Source organism: Sminthopsis crassicaudata, chromosome 6 (genome assembly GCF_048593235.1).
Source record: "Sminthopsis crassicaudata isolate SCR6 chromosome 6, ASM4859323v1, whole genome shotgun sequence".
Classification (NCBI taxonomy): domain Eukaryota; kingdom Metazoa; phylum Chordata; class Mammalia; order Dasyuromorphia; family Dasyuridae; genus Sminthopsis; species Sminthopsis crassicaudata.
Genome location: NC_133622.1, coordinates 67,605,343 through 67,625,066, shown reverse-complemented (window position 1 = coordinate 67,625,066; position 19,724 = coordinate 67,605,343). Strand labels below are relative to the sequence as shown.

The 19,724-nt window shown below is 42.6% G+C and overlaps 1 protein-coding gene and 1 long non-coding RNA gene across 6 annotated transcripts in view; one reads left to right on the top strand and one right to left on the bottom strand.

Annotated features, from left to right (window-relative positions):
• The window catches only part of MAML3 (mastermind like transcriptional coactivator 3), a 531,295-nt gene that overhangs the window by 492,208 nt on the left and 19,363 nt on the right, over positions 1 to 19,724 (top strand). The gene's annotated exons all lie outside the window — the stretch shown is intronic.
• LOC141546747 (uncharacterized) lies at positions 10,352 to 14,352 on the bottom strand. 2 transcript variants are annotated; one of them, XR_012483409.1, is made up of 3 exons: positions 14,129 to 14,352; positions 13,118 to 13,232; positions 10,352 to 10,951 (listed from the first exon to the last, which is right to left on the bottom strand). It is a non-coding gene; the product is annotated as an uncharacterized LOC141546747 (long non-coding RNA). The 2 variants fall into 2 exon arrangements; XR_012483408.1 differs by lacking the exon at positions 10,352 to 10,951 and adding an exon at positions 11,127 to 11,572.

The window sequence follows — 19,724 nt, the reverse complement described above, 5'->3', positions numbered from 1 at the left end:
TTCATTCTCCAAACAAATCGCCTCCCTTGCTCAAATTCAATTTCCTCATTTATAAGATGGGGAATAAAAACACCTGCAGTATTTTCCTTCACTGAATTGTGGTTGAGGCTCAAATGAGATGTTTGCAAACTCTAAGGGCCATATAAATGCTCTGTGTTGTTCCTGGCTCCCCTTTCAGCTCCGTTTCCCTGATTTCCAAGCCTAAGCAAGAGGATGATGGTGTGTGAGCAAGAGAGCGATTTTCCTTTTAAGTGGGGAATAAATTATCTGATGATAAGGAAAAAACAGCTTTCTGCTGAAAAGCTCCTGCCCACCTAGAACACTAATGGACTCATCCTTTTATCTTCTTCATTAGGAAGTTCAGTTCTCTGCCAGCCCAACCACCCCCAGCAGGATTTATATCATGTGGGAGCATTTGGTGAACTCTCCCCCATTGAGGACCTGAAAGTTCGAGCCAGCCCTTTGATACCCTTCTTTCTACCACTGTTCATTAGCATCTCTAAAGAAAGCCACAGGTAGCAGAGAAAAGGGAAACTCCAAGGCCATCAAATCTTAATAATTAATCAGCAAGCATTTATTAAGTGCCTTCTAGGGGCTAAGGGCTGAGGATACAAAGAGATGAGGAAATGGCCCTTGCCCTCAAGAAGTTTACATTCTAACAAGGAAAAACTATCCATATATAAAAGTAGATTGTTCAAAGTATCCTTGGTGACCCAGGCACCCCAGCTGGGGAGACCAGGAAAATCCTCCAGGAGAAAGTGACTCTTAAAGGGAACTAGGGATTCCTAGACACAGAGGAGAAGGGAGGAGAGCATTCCAGATATGTCCAGACAACCCGTACATAGTTGTTGGGGAGAATCCACAGGAAGGCCGGCTCAGAAGGCCTGGAGGAGACCCAAGAATTTACGAATGGAGGTTTTAAAAACAGCTTTGGATTTCAGTTCAAATATTACTCTTTTTCCATGTCCAGTAGAACATAAGCTCCTTGTGGGTAGGACAGAAATGTTTTTGTTTGTGGGTCCAGCATCTACCTGGCACATAGTCAGCACTTGCTGATTTTGTGGAAATCAAATTAAAATGGATAATCGAACATTCATTAATTTTTCAAGCGTTTCTTAAGCTTTCTTTAAGTTTCTTAAGACAGGCTTTGGAGATGGAGAGACAAAAAAGAAAACAGTTCTTGTCTTTAACTAGCTTATAGAGCATAGAATATTTTTACCTAAAGGTTAATATTAAATATATGTAAATTAAATGGTCCTATAATCCTGATTATAAAGTATTTTCAGGAGGGAAGGGGGACATTAACAGTGGGATAATTGGGAAAGATCTGTTGTAAATAAACCAGAGCTTCCCCTTGAAGGGAGCTAGGGATTTCAAGGGAGGGTGATGAGGAAGAAAGACAGCCTGTACAAAGATAGTAAGTGGAATATTGCGTACAAGGATCCACAGGTAGACCAGTGTGACTAAAGCATAGAGTTTACAAGAGGGAGTAACATGACCTCAGCCTAGAAAGGTGATCTGGAACCACATCTTGAAGGATCTTAAATTTCAAATGGAGATTTATCCTACAGGTAGTGGGGAGCTGCTGAACCTTCTTGAGCAAAGGAGTAACATGAAATCAGTTTTTTTTTCTGCTGGAGCAGAAAGCCCATATTTTGGTGACCTTTCAAGGGCTTGGTTTGCCATACACTCGGTAACTAGAAAAAATAGCAAATAAGGCCAAAGTAAGGCTAAGTGAGAGTGAATGTATGTGTAACCAGTTTTAGAAAGTAAACCTCTTTCAGCAGACTGGAATTTGGGGCCCCCAAATGAAAACTCATTTTCTTCCAAGAGTATGTCTAAACCAAGCTTGCATTACTTCCATAGTCTCTGAGTGCTTTCTGCTATCACTTAGAAAGTTGAGTTCGCAAACCCAGCTCCTTGCCTCATTCCCCCCAGGGAGCCAGTGTCAGAGATGATGAACCACGGTGAATATCCTTTGTCTTTCTGGCTTCCCACTCTGGTGGGAAGTGCCCCACTAAGGGCAGCTCTGCCCGGGCTCCTGCTTGTGTTCCAGAGAATGCAAGTGCAGTAGGCAGGGGGAATTCCCGTCCAGGCCTCTGGAAATGACATGAATGAACTTGACTTGGTTAAAGGTTCAGGAAATGAAAAAGAAGCTGACAAAACTGAAAGATCATACACTCCCTCTAATCCCTTCCCCCTCCATATTCTCTGATAGTAGGAGGGAAGAGAGAAAAAGAGGAGGGAAAGGGGGAGAAGGAAGGGAAGGAGGAAGAGAAAGGGAAGAAGAGAAAAAAGGGGGGAGAGAAGGAAGGGGAACAGAAAGAGAAAGCAATGGAGAGGAGGGAGGGGAGAAGGGAAGAAGAGAGAGAGGGAGAGAAGGAAAGAAGGAGGAGGGGAAGGGGGACAGACAAAGCAATGGAGAGAAGGAGGGTGTGAGAGGGAGAAAAGGAAGAAGAGAAGGAGGGAGAGAAGGAAGGAAGGAAAAGGAGGAAGGGGAACAAAGACAGGTAAAGCAGTGGAAAGGAGGAAAGGAGGGGGAGAAAGGGAAGAAGAGAGAGAGGAGAAGCGAGGGAAAGAAGGAAGGAGGGGGAAGGGGAACAGAGACAGGGAAAGCAATGGAGAGAAGAAGGGAGGAGGGGGGGCTGTATGGAGCAGCTTTTCAATAGCAACTTTCTTTCAGCCGCTCCAGTCCAGGCTCTGCTCCCCACCAAAGACCACTCTGGGGCTGGAGGCTGGCAGAAGACTCTGCCAGGGATGTGGCTTTCCAGCCTGTCCTCAAGGGCCCGGTCTTCCCCCCCTTTTTCCTGCCTGGTAGCGGCTGCAGCAGAGGGCTGGCTCTCCTTGGCAGCCAGCAGCTCCTTTATCTATAAATGGAAAGAGTTGGCCTGTCTCCCAGGATAACACAAGATCAGCCTGTGCATCCCATATGCAATCTTTAGCTTGATGACTTCATCAGAAGGGAGGGAGAGAATTGAGATTTGGGGGGTGGAGCTGGGGAAAAGGGGAGTGGTGGAAAAGAAACTTTTGCACTCAGCTTGACTGGATAATAGCAAAAATAATAACATTTGTGTAATGCTTTAAAACTGGTAAAACGCCTTAGATACATTCTCATTAGATATCCACAAAACCCAGTAGGTTAGATGCTATTATTATCCCAGTTTTTAAAAAAGGAAATTGAGGCTGGTGCAGTGAATGATTTGTTCAGGGCCACTGAGTGTCTAAGGCAGGATTTGTATCTTATTTCTTTTCTTTTCTTTTCTTTTTTTTTTTCTTAGATAATTGGGAGTAAGTGACTGACCCAAGGTCACTTGGGCTAAGAAATATTAAGTATCTAAGTACTCTATTAAGATATTAATTAAGATTATTAAATATCTAAGAAGTATTAAGTATCTCAAACTGGATTTGAACTCAGGTCCTCCTGTTCCACTCTGCCATCCAGCTGCCCCTAGCAAGAATTGAATCTTATTTCTGCTGGCTCATTACAAGTTCAGTGTTCTCTCTACTGTCTTCCTGTCTTATTCTAATGCTTTTTTTTTTTTTTTAAATTAAGGGAAGCAGGAGATAGCAAGAAGGCCCATGTTCATCCCCATAGCATTATATGCATAGAGTAGCCATCAATAATCACAATTACTCATATTGATCAACCCCACACATCTCTGAACCCCCCAAAACCCCTATGAGGCAGGTATGGCAAGTGTTATTACTCCCGTCTTAAAAAATGAAGAAACCAAGACTCAGAGAGAAGTCATCTGCCCGTGATCACCCCAGCACATAAAAATCAGTTCTCTTCTAGCTTTTAAACTAAATATATCCATGTCACTTCACCTTTCTGGGAGCCTCAGTTTCCTTATCTGTGAAATGGAGATAACACTTGTAAGAAATAAAAAATCTTCCCCAAGAACATCACTGACTCACTGCTGAATGCAGGAAAGATCTATTTTACATTCTTGCAAGAATGGATGTACCCCAATTCTGTAGAAAGGGAACAAACCTACAGAGGCCTGGTCAAATCTTTTTATGGAGTTTAGTTAGCCCTATTTCTTCTGTCAGGATCCTTTCCAGGCTTCCAATCTCCCTTATAAGATATGTAATATACCCAATTTTAAGCAAAATGTGACCAGAGCAGTTCTTTCTTTGGTTCTTTGAGCTTGTGCTACTGGTCATGTCTCCCCTTTCCCAATTCTTCCTTGATCAAGAGGCAAATCCCCCCTCCTTATCACATTCCTCAAGGACACCTGTGGAAACAAAATGACTAAGGTTGCAAAATCCCATTTTTTACGGGTGTCCAGGTTAATAGACACACTTTTGAAACTGCAAAGCCATTATTTGATTTCCTCTCCTGAAGCTCAAGTCCCTCCCTTCCTCCCCATTAATTGTATGTTACAGAAGTTACAGATGTGAATCTCCATCTTTCAGTCCCTGCTCCCAAGGAGCTTACATTTTTCTGGAAGTAAAGACTCCAATTCACATCTAAAACCTCCACCCCTGATTTTTCTTTGATGCCTTTGTGGGTTTCAGTTTTCTAATTTAAATTTAATTTCCCTGATTTAATTTTCATAACTGTGGAAACCAAGTGCCCATCCACTTCTTACATCCCTACCGCATAGTGTTCGGAGAGGACTGGGGAGTTCAAATCTGGCCTCAGACACTTAACACGTCCTAGCTGTGTGACCCTGGGCAAGTCACTTAACCCCAGGAAAAAAAAAAAAGAAATAGAGGGGGACCTTCAGGTTATGTAGGCCCGAGGTTCTTAAACTTGCCGAGGATCCCTTTGGTAATCACTCTGCTAAAGCCTATAGATCTTTTTTCAGAATAATGCTTTTAAATGCACAAATTAAAGTACATAAAAAATATAAAGGAAAAACAAAAATTAGGAAGAATAAAGAAGAGATTTTTTTCCTGGTCCAAGTTCATAGACCCCTGAAATCCATGCACAGACCCTTTTAAGAGTTCCTGAGCCCCCAAGCTCAGGGTAACCTCCTTATGTACGTGAAGAAATAAGGCCGAGCTAAGGTAAGCTGCTTCTTCCAGTGGCAAGTGGGAAAGCAAGGACTCCAAGCAACTCTTCTGATTGTGGATCCAGCAGCCCTGGCTGCCCATAGGAGGCCGCTCTGTGAAGCTCAAATGGGATGACAGATGTGAAGTACTTTGCAAACTTCCAGGCCCTATATAAACATTAGCTATTATTATTCTCATTACTCAGAAGCTGTGAGGTCGACTTTCCCAGTGGCCATATCCTTATCTCCCGGGGTCAGAATGGACAGCGGCAAATGGGCTCTCCCACTGCTTCTTGCCCTCATTAGCCCCTGGGAAGTCCACACTTGCCCATATAAATTAGAGCAGCCCAGAGAGGCTGGCTCAACTCCAAGGCCCGTGGGAGCACTCAGGAAGGGTCAAGTCAATGGCAGGGGTGCCTTGGTCAGATCCTTGAACTCACTGCATTTCTTTCCTGGTGAACTTTGAACCAGTGTAAGATGCTTCAGAGGTAGCATTGATTATCAGGACAGGAGGACCAGAGTGGGAACTGTAAGTAACATCAAAGGGCCGGGGAGAGGGCTGCTGCCAGAGGAGGGGCGCCGGGCAGCTGTGCTCTCTGTGAATGATAAGGCCAAATGGTATTTTTCTGATTCTCCATAAAGAAAGCCCTTGAAAGCCTGACCTTAATGGGGCTGAGGGCACTTCCTCCTCCTGCAGGGGAATGTTGATTCTCACCCTGGCTTTAATCACCAGGAGACTGGGAAGCTTGTAAAGAGGATCCCACTGGGGCCAGGGTTGGGGGCATTTGGGGCTCTCCTCTGAGGTTCTCTGAGATTGTGTGACTTGGGTTCTCTCTGCTGTCTTTTCTTCCACTCCTAGTTGTAAATGCTCCTCCGGGATTCAAATCAGGCCCGCACACATTCCCAGAATGAGACAGTGGGCCGAGCATTCTGCTGAAGGTGCTTCCCAAGCTCCTGGAGGGCAGGAACTGACTGTCTTTGGGTCATAAATTGCCTACAATTTAATGGTAAATAAGGCTATGAGCTAGAAGCAGCCTAGAGTGGTGGCTGAAGTGCTGGGTTCAGCCTTGAAATGTCTGAGGTCAAACCCCACCTGTGATGGTGCTCCCATCATTCCAGGCAAGTCACCTTTGGGCTGTGAGCAACTCCCTCAGCTCCCAAGTCAGAGATGGATTGTGATCTTCTGTAATGGAGGCAGCTCCCTAACCCACAGTTTCTAAAACTGGTAAAATTATAGGAGAGAGAGAGAGAGAGAGAGAGAGAGAGAGAGAGAGAGAGAGAGAGAGAGAGAGAGAGAGACAGAGACAGAGAGAGACAGAGAGAGACAGAGAGAGAGACAGAGAGAGACAGAGAGAGACAGAGAGAGACAGAGAGAGAGAGAGAGAGAGAGAGAGAGAGAGAGAGAGAGAGAGAGAGAGAGGAGAGAGAGAGAGAAGAGAGAGAGAGAAGAGAGAGAGAGAGAAAGGAGAGAGAAAGAAAGAGAGGAGAGAAAAAGAAAGAGAGGAGAGAGAAAAAAGAAAGAAAGAAAGAAAGAAGAAAGAAAGAAAGAAAGAAAGAAAAGAGAGAGAAAGAAAGATAGGAGAGAGAAAGAAAGAAAGAAAGAGAGGAGAGAGAAAGAAAGAAAGAGAGGAGAGAGAAAGAAAGAAAGAAAGAGAGGAGAGAGAAAGAAAGAGAGGAGAAAGGAAGGAAGGAAGAAAGAAAGAAAGAAAGAAAGAAAGAAAGAAAGAAAGAAAGAAAGAAAGAAAGAAGAAAGAAAGAAAGAAAGAAAGAAAGAAAGAAAGAAAGAAAGAAAGCACCTACTATGTGCCAGGCATTGTTCTAAGTTCTGGAGATAATAAGAAAAGAGAAAAATCCCTCCTCTCAAGAATCTCAGTGTAATGGGGGAGACAATATTAATTGTTCAAATAGAGTGTAGCAGAATAAATTTGAGATAATCAACAAAGAAAACACTAAGTTTAAGAAGGTCCATGAAAGGCTTTTTGCAGAAGATAGGACTTTAGCTGAGACTTGAAGGAAGCCGGGGAAGTGAGGAGCAGAGATGAGAAGGGAGAGAGTTCCAGCAGGGAGGAGAGCTGGGGAAAATACTCACTTAGGAGGTGATTGTTTTGTCCAAGGAAAAGCAAAGAGATAATTGTCACTAGGTTCTAGAGTATATGTTGGGGAGAGAATAAAGTCTAAGAAAAGTAGCAAGGCAGGAAGGGTCCGGGTTATGAAGGGAACTTTCAGGCCAGTTTCCTGGAAAGTATTCTCCATCTACTGCTAATGTCCTATTACCTGTCTCTGCCCAAGTCTTTTCAACAAAAAATTTTAAAACTTCTCCCAAAGAAAAAAAGTCTATCCTCTACTTCCCTCAAAACTTTGTCTCAAATGAGAAACAACTTCTAGGTTCTTTACCAGTATATTCTCACTTTCAAGACATCCAAACCAAGATTTGCCTGAATCGCTGTTAGTTTCCATATCTGTAAAATGGGAATAATCGTACCATTCACTATCAAGTCAAACAGATTTATGAAGAAAATGCTTTTTGTATCTTCCATCAAGCTGTGAGCTCCTTCAGGACAGAGACTATCTTTGCCTGTCTCTTTATCCCCAACACTTAACACAGTATCTGGAACATAGTAGGTCCTTAATAAATGCTTGCTGTCTCAGTCAGATATTAATTATTGTCATTACAATTGCCATTTAGATGCATGTCATCATACCCGATCCCCTTAGTAAAATGTAAGCCTCCCCAAGGATATGATTTTCTCCACTGTATTCCTAGGACTTAGCACAATCCTTGGCACATAGTACTTGTTTCCTAAACACTTGCCAAGTTGAGTTACTGAATTTCATTAGAAGCAGACTCCAGAGTAGACCATAGGTTAAGTTCCATGGCATTCTTAAACTTGAGTTTGCATATTTACTTTATTTTTTACCAGATTTGTAATTTCATTGATGTAAAGAGCTCTGGATGAGGAACTTCCTCTACTAATGATGAAAGAGTGATTATGATGGAGACTTGTTATGAAATATATAATCTTAGAGAATAGCCCAAGACCCTGAGAGTTTAAATGCCTTGCCCAAAATCACACAGAGAGTATTTGTCGGGCAGGATCCACACCAAAGGCTTTGTGGCTCACAAACTGGCTTTCTCTCCACTATACCCCAAGGTCTTTCATTATTGACTTCATGGAAATAGTAACTTAAATCCGAACTAAGGTACACACTGCTATACTTAGGGGAGCTGAGATTTTATCCAGAAGATTGACCCCCTTGTGCTGTTTGGTAGACGGTCTTCAAGACTTGCTATAGCTGAAAAATTCATCACCTCTCGATGAGTTCCTCTGAATTTAGATCCTCTGTCTGGTCCTGGAATGATAAACATGCCAATCTATCACCAGGCCTATACTGTATATTGGAGATCATAATAAAGACACCTCATTTTATTTTATGTTCTAGCATACTATTATGTTATATGAGATGTAAGATTTAAGGCTGCAAAGGACAGAAGAAATCATCTAGTAAGCCCCCATGTTTTATAAATAAGGAAGCTAAAGCCCAGGGAATTTCGGTTTCATAGGTAGTGAGGAGTCCTCCTGGGTGAGTCACTTACCCTTTTCTGGGTCTTATTGCCTCCTCTGTTAATAATAATTCACATTTCCATAGAAATTTTATTCTGTGAAATAATTGCCATTTCTATAGGTTTTACAAAGTGCTTTCTTTACAATAATCTTAAGAGATAGGTAATAAAAGTATGATTTTGTTTTTACTGATAAAGAAACTGAAGTTTCAGAGAAGTTAAAAAGAAAAAAAAAAAAAAAGAAAAGAAAAACAATCTCTAGGGCAGCTAGAGCTGCCTATAGAGCACCAGCCCTGAAGTCAGGAGGACCTGAGTTCAAATTTGGCCTTAGACACTTAACACTTCCTAGCTGTGTGACTCTGGGCAAGTCACCTAATTCCAGTTGCCTCAGAAAGGAAGGAAGGAAGGAAGGAAGGAAGGAAGGAAGGAAGGAAGGAGGGAAGGAAGGAAGGAAGGAAGGAAGGAAGGAAGGAAGGAAGGAAGGAAGGAAGGAAGGAAGGAAGGAAGGGAGAGAGAAAGGGAAGAAAGAAAGAAAGAAAGAAAGAAAGAAAGAAAGAAAGAAAGAAAGAAAGAAAGAAAGAAAGAAAGAAAGAAAGAAAGAAAGAAAGAAAGAAAGAAAGAAAGAAAGAAAGAAAGAAAGAGAACAGAAAAGAAAAGGAAGGAAGGAAGGAAAAGGAGAAAAAGTGATAAAAGAGAGAAAGTGAGAAAAGAAAGAGAGATAGAAAATGAGGAAGGAAAGAAAGAAAGGAAGGAAGAAAGAAAGAAAGAAAAGAGGAAGGAAAGAAGAAAGGAAGGAAGAAGGAAAAGGAGAAGAAGTAAGAAAAGAAAGAGAGAAAGTAAGAAAAGAAAGAGAGAGATAGAAAATGAGGAGAGAAAAGGAAGGAAGGAAGGAAGGAAAGAAGGAAAAAGAACAGAAAAGAAAGGAAGGAAGAAGGAAAAGGAGAAAAAGTAAGAAAAGAAAGAGAGAAAGAAAGAGAGAGATAGAAAATGAGGAGAGGAAGGAAGAAAGGAAGGAAGGAAGGAAGGAAGGAAGGAAGGAAGGAAGGAAGGAAGGAAGGAAGGAAGGAAGGAAGGAAGGAAGAAAAGGAAGGAAGGAAGAAAAGGAAGGAAGGAAGGAAGGAAGGAAAGGAAGGAAGGGAGGGAGGGAGGGAAGGAAAGAAAAAAAGAAAAGAAAAAACCACTCTGGACATGATTAGACTTGGACCCAGAATTCCTAGACTTCTGGCTATAAATCTCTTTCACTCTGGTCTTGTTCCTGGAGCCACACTGAATTGTTGTTGTTCAGTCCTTCATTTGGGAAGACATCACAGATCTGACTGATGACATCACAGATTTGACTGATGACATCACAGATGAAGTCTTCACTTGGATGTGAATTGGATTTAAGGGAGGCAAAGCTATGCAAAGTCTTCAGCCTCTCTCTCTCCCTGAACCAGTGACAAGACAAAGGCTAGGACGTTCACCCTCTTGCACAGAAAGACCTGGATTATCTTAAAGGGAGCTGCTGGGAAGGCTGCCCTTGAGTGGGGCTGGGCCAGGATCAGGTTGGGAAGAGAACTTCCTCTAGGGTGTGACTACCAAGGACAGCGATTGAAAAGAAAGCAGCCTCCTGAGAGCATCCTAGAAGAGCTTTCTTATAACTGTGCCATGCTGAAAAGCAAAATGCTTAACATCTCAGTGCTTGAGAACTCTGTAAGACTCTAAGTTGGAGGAATAAGGCCCATCTCCATTGCTAGAGAGAGGTTTTCTCTTGGAGGAACTTCCTTTTATCAGTGTTTCTCCAGCCTGTTCCCTAAGCCTTTCCCTTCTTACTAGCTGGGGGCCAAAATCTCTTGTCCGGAGGCTCCAAAAGGTCTTGGAGGCCCATTAACACCCTCTAAGAAGCAGCCCGTTCACCCTGCCCGGCTCAGTTCTTTCCACTACATGGAGTTGTCAAATGATGAGGCCGGACTAGATGGTCTCAGGGGTCCCCTTCACATCAAGTCTTCTAAGATTCTAATTCCATTGTCGAGCTGGGTAGAATTTTGCAGTCAAAGTAATTGAGCAAAGTAGCACGTTTCCTCTTTAAAGGTTTATGCTTAACACATTTAGTAGTCTTTGATTTGGGTCCCAAGATACTAACTGCTATTCAAGTAATGGACTTCATAAGATTGGTGATGAATGTAAAGCGCTTTGCAAACCTTCAAATGCTGTTTGTCTGATTAAGATTCAAGCACCGTGCCCCCCAAAACTAAGAATCTTGGGGGTATAACTGCCACATGGGGTTAAAAAAAAACCCAAGCCAATGGGCCGTACTGTCTCTAGCAGCTTGCTGATCTGTGATCACCATTCTTGTTGGAGAACATAGTTTTTTATTGCAGGCAGCTCTCCAGACCAGTGTGAAAATTTCCTTTAAAAAAGAAGATAAAATTCTCTTAAGGGACCATCCTCCTCAGAACAAAGTTTTGTCCTGACACCTTATCCAGCTTCAAAGGGAAATGTTGGGGTTTGTGGTTTCTCCCTTCGTTTATGGTTGAATAGACTAATTTTATGGCCTATCTTAAAATGTCAAATGGAGGCTCCCTATTTGGAGTATCGGACAACTTGTAAGAAAAGACTGTGCTTTCTGGGTCTTTTCTAGCGCTCCTTTTGATCCCGTATATCTCTCTACTTTTCTAGTCCCTGTATAGCCTGACCTTCCCCATTTTTACTTCCAGAATCCTCCCAAGAGGTCAGCCCACTAGGGAATTGTCTTGGGTCATTTCCCAGGTTACCATCTAGAAACCCAGGAATGATTTTCAGAACTTTGAGTGCTTCATTCTGGCCTCAAATACTGTTCTTGTTCTCTCTCCATCTGTCTGCTTGCCTCCTTCCTTCTCTTTCCCTCTCTCCCTCCACAATAGTGCTGCCAGATAACGTAATGGCCATGTTTGTCTGCTAATGTAGGATGTTTTGCCAGTCCGTTGTCATCATTGCTGTGAACATTTGATAATTTGGGAATTCCTGGTTTCACATCGCAAACATTGCCGGCCTGAAAAGATGAGGGAAAAAATCATTTTATTCCCAAACATACAAGAAATTGTGATAGAAAACTTGGCAATTCTACCCTTCAGCAAATGCCTTGGGAAAATGCAGGGTCAGCTGTGTAATGCAGAGAAGGGCCTGGATTATATGTTCTGCCTGGATCTTGGTGCTTTCAACCAGCCGATACTTAGAGGCTAGGGCTGTTGATATTAATGGTTCTTCATAGAGGTGTTATTTGGCATTTTTTAAGGTTTTTCTTTAAAACAACATCACATCCACAGATGTATTACAAAGGGATTCATCACATAGTCGAGGAGGAGGAAATAGCTCTGAAGTCGGACACCTGACCTGCCTCCGTTTCAGCATCTATCAATTTAAATTTGATGACTTCTATCATCAAATAGATTGGTCTAGCTCCAAGTGCAGTCCCTAATCCTGTGATCTGATAATAAAAATCATGTTCTCCTGGATGAGAGCATGGCTCATGAGAAGAAATGTAAGATTGCAGTTAGGGGGCCTGGGTTCAGATCATAACTGAGCTTGGGTGAGTGATTTCACCTGCCTGGGTGGGGAAGGTCAGGAGGTGAGGCTGGATATAAGGGACTAGAAAGGTAGAGAATCAATATGGGATCAAAAAGAGCACTAGAAAGAACCCAGGAAGCATAGTCTTTTCTTACAAGTTGTTCTGATACCCCAAAAAGGGAGCCTCCATTTGACATTTTAAGAAAGGTCATAAAATTAGCCTATTCAGCCATAAACAGAAGGAAGAAACCAAAAAACTCAACATCTATACAATAAGATGGTTGGACTAGAGTTCTTTCCAGCTCTAAATACAAAATTATTTAAGTTCTTTCTCTGAGTAACCACTGGTTCCTTATCTGTAAAAGGGAGGCTGAGAATGTACTATTTGAAATATTATCCACCTCAGGGGAAGAATGATAATGTGAATTGCCATTACTAGGATCTGTTTTATGAGGGAGAGTTGGAGATGGTCATCAGCTGGCTTCCCAAGTCCTGCAGGAAAGCCTGTGATGAGCTGGGACCCTCGCCTGCTTGGGAACCTAGCTTGTTTCCTTCAAAGTATGGGTCAGGTGCTTCCTTTGGAAATATATTTCCTTGTACATATTGGCTTCTCTGCCCCACCCTCCAGTATTCTATAAGCTCTCAGAGGGCAGGTAGGTTTCATTTCTGTCTTTGTGTCTCTAGCACTGAGCACAGGTTCTTGGGTACAGGGACACCTAACAGATATCTGTGGATTAAATCAATTAAGTTGCAAGCTAACTACCGGCATCCTTTACACTAAGTCCCGCCCTGACCCATCCCATCTAACAGCCATGTACATCCCTCCAAATTCTCGTGGATTCTTTGTTCTAATCACTGACATAGAACAGTTGGACTTCAATCTTTGTTTTCAAGCAGACACGGTGTTCAGAATGACAGATTCACTGCTACCTTTCAAAAACTGGAACAACCACTACCCAATGTCGTCAGATCCTCAGATAGATATAAATGCATGCTCTGCTTCAGGAGGAAACCTACGAACGGCACTTACGGGTTTCAGACATAGAGGGTCCTTGGGATAGACGAGAGCTGCATTGGAATAGCAGGACTTCTTGGCCCTGGTTTGATGCAATTTTTTTAAAAATCATTTGTTCCATTTCTGTTTCCTGATGGATGAGATACATATATAGTCTGTATGAATATAGCAATTAGCAGGGGACTGGGAAGGTTAGATTTTGGAGAAGAAATATTCCCCCCCCCAAGGATTTCTTCTTTTTCTTGCCATGAAAATCCTGAGAGCGCCCCCCACCCCACCCCCTTTTTCTTTCCCTCTTTCCCCTTCTGCTCCCATTTCCTCTCCAACCCCAGGCATATATTATGTGTTGTTGGGCGGGTAGAAATTTGACAGCCGGGGTCTGTCTCAGCTTCCTGAGCTCATTAGTAGAGAGCAGCATGTATGTGCTCTGGTGGAAGGAAGCTTCGTCAGGAGGGAGGACCAGATGCATTTGGAAGCTGAGCTGGAGCCCAGGCCCTGCTGCCCTGGCTCTTAGAGGAAGGAAGGGCTTGTTTGTTTCTTTGTTAGGGAAAAGCAGGGGTAGGGAAGGAGGGAGAGAGACTGTGCTGGTAGCCTTCACCATCCTCCCCCCTCCCACCTCCACCTCCATGTCTGACTTTTTTATTGGAAGCCTCTTAGGACGCTTAAGGATACCGCGTGGTTCTAGGAGAGTCTAAATTACCCCTCGGGGGAGTTGGGGAATCAAATCCCCAAATTCATTTAGGCTGCTCTTTGGGCAGCCTTGGGACTGGGAGAGGAGGCAGCCGGGGACAGGTAGGCCGGCGGGCTCGTGCCCTCCTCCTCAGACCAGCCCTCCTGCCCTCTCAGCCAGCAAGGGCCACAGGTGACCCCCACCCCCATGCCTCAAGCCCGACACCGGCAGCCTTCCTTCTGCTGGCCCCCACTTGCCCTGCCTGGGTCATCCATCCTCCCCTTCCCTCGCAGCCCTCCTCACAAGGCCCCGCCCCCTCAGGCTGAAGAATAGTGGGTAATAAGAAACCAGTTTACTAGTCGGGTGTCAGTTGGAGAGAAGGGGAGGGGGCTCATCCCAAAGATCCATGGCACTGGAGAGAGAACTCATTTTGTGGAAAGAGGGCCTCAAATCACCAGGGAATTCCTGGATTGTCTCAGGCTGTCGTGTGTGATGTCCATCATGCTGTAGGAACACCATCTGTTCAGTATTATGCTCTCAGTTGCCAGGCTACCTGCTGTACGCTGTAACACTTGACTGCCTGGCTCTACGTTAGCAGCATTATCCCAGACGCACTGAGGGGGTGGGGGAGAGAAGGAGGAGGAACAGTAGTCATGATTAAGCCATCTGCAAGTGTGGGGGAGGGGTGGAAGGAGGAGGGGGAGACAGGGACAGAGGTGGGGGTGGGAGGGAGCAACAGTCACCCAAGACAGGCTGGATGGCAGAGAATCGGGCTGACATCACCATCTGCTGGGGCAGGGAAAGAACAGCAAGCCCCTTCTCGTTCTCAGACAGGCGTCTGAGGGTGCACCAGACAGGCTGAGCCCCCTCCCAAAGCCCTGGGACCTGCAACTCCATCACTCCAAGGGCAAGCCTGCGTCTCGCCCTTCTGCAGAATGGGCCTGCGACCCTCAGGGTCCCCAGAGCGACCAGAGCGCCCCGTTAGCCAAACATAACCGATGTTCCTGAAAACACTTCACAGGAAAGAAACTCTTCTACGCAGACATTTCTAAATAGGCAGCTGTCGGTCGTGTGGGGCTATTTTTACCACCTCTGTTTTTAGAAGACACGCAAGTTGCCTTTTGGGGGGGGGTCTTTCTTCGCACCTCCTACCCCTTCTCTGTAGTCCTCAGAAAACTGCCAGGATGGCGGGGCGGGGTGGGGGGTAGGGAGGAAGGGGGCTTTTGTTGTTGTTGCTGCTGGTTAGTGAAGTGATTTTCTTCCTTCTTATTGAGGAATAAGAACATATAAAGAACCATGTAAGGTTTGTGGCCCACTGGGTCACCTGCTAAGATTCTTCATTAAGAGGAAAGGGAGATCTAGAAAGGGAGAACAGAATAATGATTAAAACCAAAATCATTGTCTCCTTCAGCTTCAGTGACCTGTAATCGGATGAGGAAAGTTCAGAATCTCCACTTGCTCATATTACAATACATATGTTGTATCCTCCTTAGAAAGACTGGGATTTGAAATCCAGAAAATTGGGGAAGAGAATCGAATAAGCATCATTTCTTTGAACCAGAGGCACTAAAATCCAGCTCAGGGTTCAGGTAGCTGAAGTTATTGATTTGACTCCTGTCTCCATACCTCAGACCATCAGTCAACCATCTCACCCACTCATAACCCCAAAGAACTTTTTATAAAAATCTTAAGGTTTTCATTTTTTTCAACATAAATTTATGATTTCCCTTGTTTTGTTTGAAGAAATATTATCCTTCAAAAGTCTACACATGCCCTCCTATTACCAGAGCCTTAGAAAAAGACAATCCCTCCTCTCTCCTTATGAAGCAAACGTAACAAATGTATACTCTGCCCTCCTCACACCATCAGGTGTGTAAAAGGTATCCAGTGTCTTCCCACCATCCCCCAGACAAGATGGCTCTGCCATCTTTCCCTCTTTTTACTAACTTGAGGAATGTGACTGATATCTCAGGGTTATTTTAATTAGCATTTTTTCTGATCATTAGTGATTTCAGTTCAACAAACAATCATTAAATACCTACCACGTACAAGATCCTGTGAGATCTTTCTTGGTGAGAATATAGACAAAAACATAATGGTCTGTGCCCTATATTCTCCCTTTGTTCTCCAGCATATGCCCATCAAAACAAGGTATCTGTTATTAGTCATTTAGACTTGATGATTGACTAAGTTAGATGTTAATATGAATGAGTTCAGTGGGTCTCTTGGACCACACCGAATAGGAATTTCCTTCTTAAATATGGCTGTTTATCTAGTGTGGATCACCAGAAGGTTGGCTATTGGATGAAAAAAAAAAATTTGGTCAGAAAAACTCACAAAACCCACCACGTCTAAAGACAGAGAATATTAACAACACGAGATACTCGAAGTGTCTCTAAATAAGACTGAGTTCTCTATTAAAGGATTTTTTAACTTAAGCAAGCAAGTAGAACAATTCTTTGGGGAAAAAGCAGGAAAGCTTTGCCTAATCCTAAGACTAGCCCTGAAAGGAGGTTTGACAAAGATCAAGGACCAGAAAGTTTAAGTGATTTGTCCAAATTCTCAAAGCTATTAAGCATCTGAATCAGAATTGGGAATCCATGTTTTCTTGGCTCCCAAATGCAGTGCTGCATTCATTCACTAGGCAGTCTTACTGCTAATGTTTTCCATTCCCACCATGAAGGAGCATTGGGACTGGCTTGGCTCCTGAGACCAGAACGCACTCTCATCACTGACTTCTAGGACTTACAGATTCCTGGATGTAGAACTGGAAAGGACCTTCAAGGCCATCTAGTTCTGCCTTCTGGGTGATGAAATTGTGACCCAGAGAGCATGAATACTTGCCTCAGCTCATGGAAATTATCATCCCATCAAGTCAAGTCAACAAGCATCTAGTAAGTAGTTACTACATGACAGGCAGTGTTCTTCAAGGAGCTTACAATTCTAAGGTAGGAAGACAACAGATTTAAAAGGAAGCTGAAGGGACAGCTAGGTGGCGCAGTGGATAGAGCACCAGCCTTGAATTCAGGAGGACCCAAGTTCAAATCTGGTCTCAGACACTTAACACTTCCTAGCTGTGTGACCCTGGGCAAGTCACTTAACCCCAGCCTCAGAAAAAAAGAAAATTTAAAAAATAAATAAAAGGAAGCTGAAGGAAGGTAAGGAAAAGTACCTATAGGAGTATAGTACAAAATATCCAGTGTCAAGACTGGTACCATGGATAGAACATCAAACTTGGAGTCAGAAATACCTGAGTTCAAATTCTGTTTCAGACATGATAACTATTTGACCCTGGGGAAATCATTTAACTCTTTTTTGCCTCGGTTTCCTCATCTGTAAGAAAGGGACAGTAATATCACCTGCCTCCCAGCTGTTGTGAGGATCAAATGAGATGACAATTGTAAAGTACTTAGTATATTAGTGTTATCTAAATGTTATTTTTGGTTAATAATTTTTAGCCAAGTTCAATTCATTTGGAATTTTCTTAGCAAAAATACTGGAGTGGCTTGCTATTTCTTTCTTCAGCTCATTTTACAGATGAAGAAATTGAGATAAACAGAGTTAAATGATTTACGCAGTATCACACAGCTGGGAAATATGTGAGGTCAGATTTGATTTGGGGAAGATGACTATTCCCGACTCCAGACCAGATGCTTTATTCTGCTGTCTAACTGCCCAATGAAATGTTGGCTATCATCATTATTATTAAACATTTATCAACTGCCAACTGGGAGGAGTAGAGTGTGAAGTAGGAGGGGGGCACACATACATACATACACATACACACATATATATCTATCTATATCTATACTTATATAGAGATAGAGATAGATAAAGGAATACAACAGGTACATGGATAAGAAAACAGACATTAACCTGAGGAGGATGAGAACATCCAGTCTGCAAAGGTTTCCCAAAGAATCCACCTGAGCAGTCCTAGAAGGAGAATAAGAATTCTGAAAAGTGGTGCTGAAGAGAAGAGCACTCTCTAGGCAAGAAGATCTGTTTTGCAAATGTTCAGAGATAGGGAAAAAGCTGATGAATGAGTACTAGAATAAGTGAGTACTGGTAAAGAAAAGTGACCAATCCACAGTCACATAAATAATTAGTATGGTCTTATTATATAACTTGTTCAGGTTGAGTAAATTAGCTGAAGCATTTTAGGAAGTAGCCAAAAAGCTGGGAAAAAAAGAAAAAATGTTGATAGTAAGTTATCAAATCAAGTTAATAAGCATTACTACGTGCAGGTACTGTGCTAAGGCCACAGGTAGATTTTCTTTTTTTTATTTTATTAAAAATTTTTTATTTTCAAAACATATGCATGGATAATTTTTCAACATTGACCCTTGCAAAACCTTCTGTTCCAACTTTACCCCTCCTTCCCCCTACTCCCTCCCTTAGATGGCAGGTAGTCCAATACATGTTAAATATGTTAAAGTATATGTTAAATCCAATATATGTATACATATTTATACAGTTATCTTGCAAGATAACTGATATTTGCAAGATTGCAAGATAACAAGAAAAATCAGATTTAGAAATCAGGTAAAAATAACCTGAGAAGGAAAACAGACAAAAATAGAAGGAGTGGAAATGCTATGTTGTGGTCCACACTCATTTCTCAGAGTTCTTTTGCTGGGTGTAGCTGGTTCTCTTCATCACTGAACCATTGGAATTGATTTGGTTCATCTCATTGTCGAAGAGAACCACGTCCATCAGAATTGATCATCATATAGTCTTCTTGTTGCCATGTATAATGATCTCCGGGTTCTGCTCATTTCACTTAGCATTAGTTCATGTAAGTCTCTCCAAGCCTCTCTGTATTCATTCTGCACACAAGTAGATTTTCTTCCACACACTCAATATTCTCCCATTCCTTCCCTTGTCTACTTAGACAGAGATTTAGCTTGTTTATCCCTTTTTTGGTCTTCACTTACATTTAACAATCCCCCCCTCCTTATGAAGCAAATGTAGCAGATGTATACTCTGCCCTCCGTCATACCATCAGCTGGTAGTCCCAGAGAAGCCATCTCTATAGTTTAGTTTTTCTAGCTGGTAGGGAAAGATCAGATAGACATTTCCTCCACTTCAGAAGATCTATGTTGCAATCCTTGATCCATATCTCACTTGTAGGAGTGATGGAGGAGAAAGGATTGGCTGTAGGTCTGGGATTTTTTCACACGTAAAATGGGGGGAGGGTAGGACCATATGGCCTTTTGAGGCCCTTTCCAGAAAATCTGTGATTTTGTGCTTCCTCACATTCAGAGATACACAGGGAAGTTCATCCTGGGCTACAAAGATTAGGCAATTGAAAGTTGCCTTTTTCTTTTAGAAGATAGAAAAGAAGGAGAAAGAAGGGTTAAAATCAGTTAAAATCAATTGATATTAACTATAGATGTTGAGCACTAACACAACAAAAGAATGTTAAACTGTATAAATTTATCTGACTAGGAGAAAATAACATTAAACATAGTCATTTACATTAACTACTTACTATTTATGCCTAATTACTGTGCAGTGCTGCACAATAACAATTATTTATACATATACATATATATAAAATTAAGTGTCAAATTAATTTGTGTAAGTTGTATTTGATTATAACACTTAGCTCTATTATTTTCATGCTCAGCTTTCCTCGTTTGTTCCTCCCATTGCTCTATTAGAGAGGCACCCAGGTATAGTGGATAGAAAGCTGGCCTTGGAATCATAAGACCTGAAATTAAGTCTTTTCCTGTGGCACATACTGGCAGAGTGACTCTGGGCAATTCACCTCACCTCTGAGATCCTTCCTCAATCAGGGAAGATTCCAGGCTGCATTGGTCAAGATACACTGAGAATTCCCCCCATATCAATGAAGTCACAAGAATGGATCAAAAAGAAAAATTTTTTTATTCCAATTTCTTAAAATTAAAGTGGGGGAGGGCAAAGTTACAATGATTGATTGGGGGC